At 39.8% G+C, this 5,204-nt stretch overlaps 1 pseudogene; it reads left to right on the forward strand.

The window, feature by feature from the left end:
- The first annotated feature begins 1,257 nt into the window (after positions 1-1,257).
- Positions 1,258-2,184, forward strand: LOC123925027 (annotated as a pseudogene).
- Positions 2,185-5,204: the final 3,020 nt, after the last annotated feature.

Below are 5,204 nucleotides of genomic sequence, written 5' to 3' on the forward strand. Positions count from 1 at the left end.
CTTAGATAGACATCTCCAAGGATGAAGAAGTACAGGAAAAATTGTAGCTCCACAATACAGAGAATCTGTACAGATGAAAAATGGTAAATGACTTTACTTGGGGTTTATAATTCTTAGTTATCTTAAGAATCCCACAGGTAGAATGGGTAGTAAGATAAGAGTGTAAATATGAAATTAAATAATGATGGATATTAAATTTGGTGAAATAATCTCACCTTCAATTGAACTCTTTTGGGAGTTGAAAGGGCGCTTTGATTAGGGCATTTTAAATAGAAAATTTGTATCTTAGTCATTAGTGACTGATATGCAGATTTAATTCCACTGAGTCATTAAAACAAGAGAGAATGCCTTAGTCTATTAAAATAAAACCTATGGTGTTAGATATTAGTTAAGGTAAAAACTTAATCCTAATACATATTGAAAGTTACAACCTTTTATAGAATTTTGTGTCCAAATATACAATATCACTTAGTGTCATTTATACTTATAAAAAAGGAAATTATCATTTATATTAAAATAGGGCTAAATATAGACTATTGTGATTGGGTAGAATTTGAAAATTTTCAAGTCCGAATTTAACACACACTTGTTATAGATGCACATAAACATTTTTATTAGACTCAAAACAAAGCTATGAAATAATCTACAATAATAATTTAAGAGCTGTATGGTAAAAACTAACAGATATTTTTTCTTTAACATAATGTACATAATATATTAACAAGTATTATTTAAATATACATTTGAAAAACAAAAGGATCTTTTCCTTAAGTATCTGATAGTCTAAAATGAAGACATGTACAAAAGTAATAAAAATTCTAGGATTAAGTTGACATGTGCCATTGAAGAGATGTACATAAAATGCCAACGGTTTTCAGAGAAGATTCTACCTCCAGCTATAAAAAGGACAGTCACCAATCTAAAGTTAATGATGGTATCCGGTGACTAGATGTGAATTAAGTAATTAAGTAAAATATAAAGTAAAATATTGGCAATGCAAAAACCTTCATTAATGTCTCACTTGAGATGCTGAGGAGAAACCATGGTAAAATCCACTCTATATTTCCTTTCCTTCCTAAAAGGGATCCAAATAACATAATATAGCTTTTACTTCATGATTCAGTGTCTTCATTATAGTTGTTAGTTATTCTTGGGCACTCGAGTGGAACATACTATAATGGTTCAGCTAAAAATGGTATTGTAGATCGCAGCACCTCACCAGAAACCGCCCCCGCAGCAAGCGAGCGAGTGCCGAGGCGTCGGGAAAATGGCAGACAGTTTTTCACTTAATGATGCTTTATCTGGGTCTGGAAACCCAAACCCTCAAGGATGGCCTAGTCAATGGGGAAACCAGCCTGCTGGAGCAGGGGTCTATCCAGGGGCCTCCTATCCTGGTGCCTACCCTGGACAAGCTCCTCCTGGCAGTTATCCTGGACAGGCCCCTCCTGGCGTCTACCCTGGACAGGCACCTCCAGGAGCCTACCCTGGCCCAACAGCTCCTGCTTATCCTGGACCACCCGCATCAGGAGCCTACCCTGGGCCCCTGGAATGGGGCCGGGGCCTACCCGCCTCCTGGACAGCCAAGTGCTCCTGGAGCCCAGCCCTGTGCTGGCGCCTTTGGCATCCCTGCTGGACGACTGACTGTACCTTATGACCTGCCCTTGCCTGGAGGAGTCAGGCCTTGCATGATGATAGCAATTCTGGGCACAACGAAGCCCAATGCAAATAGATTTGCTTTAGATTTCAAGAGAGGGAATGACGTTGCTTTCCACTTTAACCCACGCTTCAATGAGGACAAGAGAGTCATTGTTTGCAATACAAAGCTGGATAACATCTGGGGAAAGGAAGAAAGACAGGTGATTTTCCCATTCGAAAGTGGTAAACCATTCAAAATACAAGTGCTGGTTGAATCTGACCACTTCAAGGTTGCGGTCAATGATACTCACTTGTTGCTGTACAATCATTGGATGAAAAATCTCCAGGAAATCAGCAAACTGAGAATTTCTGGTGACATAGATCTCACCAGTGCTTCACACGTTATGATATAATCTTAAAGGGGAAGATTTTAAAAAGAAGAAATTGAATATAAACCCTTACACATTGAAACTTCATGTTTCCTGATTGAAAATTTTCACTTTTATTCATTCATCCTTCTTGTAAATCTTCGATTTAATAAACATTCTAAGAGTTTAAAAAAATGGTATTGTACATGAGGTAAAAAGTACAGCAACTACAACGGAAACTAGAACTTGATTTCTTAAAAGCATATCAACCATTTTCTTAAATGGCGATTTTGGTCTTCAAAGTGTTGATGGAAGGATGTACAGTTAAAGAAATTTCTATGGGTTTTTTTGCATAGGTATGTGTGCAACTGTGTCTGTGTGTGTATGCATGTATGTATTTATAGGTTTAAGTAGAGAATGAAAGGCCAAAGCTGTTATTTTCCAAATGGCTTTCTTCAGCATTCTTTAGATCAGAATTACCATTCAAAATAGCATCTAATTTACATACCACAAAAACAAGCTCCTCATTGAGAACCATGCTCCTTCATATGAATCTGCACCCATCATTCTAGGTCACTTAAAATGCATCTGATCATGGATTAGAAGTGGTAACTCACCATGTCAAGAATCTGTGGTAAATTTTCTTTTTTTTTTTTAAGATTTATTTATTTATTTGTTTATTTAAGAGAGAGTTAGACCCAGAGAGAGAACGTGAGAAGCTGGGGAGGGACAGTGGGAGAGGGAGAGGCAGACTCCCTGCTGAGCAGGGCTTAATCCCAGGACCCTGGGATCATGACCTGAGCTGAAGGCAGATGCTTAACCTATTGAGCCACCCAGGCGCCCTTTATGTTAAATTTTCTTAAAGAAAGCATAATCCAATGTCTAAATATTTTTTATCATCATAGGAAGACATTTCTGTATACCTGATTCTAGGCAATATATATTCTTTAGCTTTATAGTATATATACTAGTACTACATAGTATATATATAGTGTGTGTGTGTATATAACATATAGTAGTATACAAGTTTTATATTATATCCTACATCAGGGGCTCACGAACTTTTCTTATAAATATTAAGTAATAAAAATTCTAGGCTTGGGAGTCAAGATGGCGGGGAAGTAGGAGGAGGCGCCGTTTCAACCTGTACCCTAAAGTGAGCTGATTACCTACCAAAGAACTCTGATCACCCATGAAATCAGCTTGAGATCAGAATTACACACGTCTGGATCTCTACAGGAGCAGAAGACTCCAGTGGCAGGTAAAGCAGAGTGGGAACATCAGACTGATGTGGGAAGATAAACAGAAGGGGGAGGGAGCCACCAGAGGCGACCGATTAGAAAGTAATACCCCAATATGAGAGTGCCCTGTGACTGGGGACCAGCATTAGCTTGGAGTCTGGTTGAAAGCACTCAAAAAAAAAAAAAAAAAAAAAAAAGATCAAAGCATCGCAGGGGGAAATTGTGGGAATCGGGGCAGTTAGGGACAGGGGCTTAAGACCCTGGACCCAGGACAGCCTCCCCTGGTGCTGAGCCAGAGAGAGTGCTGTGGAGAAACCAGGGCTTGGTCCCTGAGCCTCCAGCGCGCCTGAGCCGCCAGCGCATCCGAGAACGTGTGGGGTCTGGCTCCCGTGAGGGGCTGTGAGCCTGGCCAGACGGCATTCCTGAAACGCACGTGTCTCACACCCTCCCCTGGGAGAGGTGTGCACAGGTGCTAGCCAGGAGCTCTGGCATCCTGAAAAACCAGGCATTCCCAGCCCAGGCCAGCAGGAAAATCTCAGTGTGCAATCACTGCTTGGAACCTCTCTGGCGGTCTGGAGCTGCCCAGACAGCCGCCGCTGCCATAGTTTTGGGTACAAGGAGGAGCTCCTGCATACCCAGGGACCGTGACTCAGAACCTACTCTGCCAGCAGCTCTGCAGAGCATTCTGAGGCTTCTCTCTGAGAAAGAGGTCTGGGTGCAGTTTGCTCTCCTCTAAACCTCTAAAATCCATCAAAAGCTGTCAAGGCGAGAGAAAACAGATGAAAGAACATAAAAACCTCCAGAGAACAAAAGCCTGAAAAAAACCGGTTTCCTCAGCGCTCACCCCCTTGAGGGGAGCGGGAGGACCTAACTCAGGGAACATCATTGTCTGAAAACCCACGTGGCAGGTCCCTCCCTCAGAAAACCAACCCGGAAGGAAGAAAAAAAAAAAAAAAGATGACAAGAGAACAACCATCACTACTTCATAAATACAACTTTTAATTTTAACTCTTAACTCTTTACCACTATTCTGGTTCTTTTTTTTTTATACATATAGATAATTTTTTAACCTATTTACCAATTTACCATCACAGTGAGATGTCCATTACATCAAATCCCTTAATAACCTTCTAACCTGAACTTTTTGATACATTCACCCATGTTTTTCTTTTGCTTTTCTATTTTTTTATTTTTTTTATTTTTAATTTAGTTAAGTTCATTATTTTTTAATTTTTATTTTCTAATATACATATAGAGTTAAACTTCAAGGTAATCCCCTTTCCCCAATCAATGCTACCCCTATAGGCAAACCAATTTTTTTTTAAAGATTTTATTTATTTATTTGACAGAGAGAGATCACAAGTAGGCAGAGAGGCAGGCAGAGAGAGAGAGAGAGGAGGAAGCAGGCTCCCTGCCGAGCAGAGAGCCTGATGCGGGACTCGATCCCAGGACCCTGGGATCATGACCTGAGCCGAAGGCAGAGGATTAAACCACTGAGCCACCCAGGCGCCCGGCAAACCAATTTTTAATCCCCCTTTATCTTAGGAAAGTTGAGTCCCTTAACAAAAATATCAAGATACATCCAGGAAGAATCAAAATAATTTTCCTCACCTACACTGAGAATTTATAACCACTCTCCCATCTTTTCCTTCTGCCAGTGTTTCTGTGTATTTGTGTTTGTCCTGATAGTATATAAAACTTATACTTGGGGTTCTTTCTGATGAGGTTCTTCCTTTTTTTTTTTGCTTTTATGTATATATATATATTTTTTTCTCTTGTCATATACTTTTATCAGTCTTTTTGTTTGTTTTTGTTTGTATACTTCATAAATCTTACCTTGGGGCCCATTTGGGCTGAGCCTACTCTTTTATTTTCCTTTTTTTCCTGTGTGTGTCTCTCTCTCTCTCTCTTTTTTCCTTTCTTTTTTTTTCTGTCTTCTTCTCTATTTCTTTTTCTTTTC

This window comes from Meles meles, chromosome 1 (genome assembly GCF_922984935.1).
Source record: "Meles meles chromosome 1, mMelMel3.1 paternal haplotype, whole genome shotgun sequence".
NCBI classification, from domain to species: Eukaryota; Metazoa; Chordata; class Mammalia; order Carnivora; family Mustelidae; genus Meles; species Meles meles.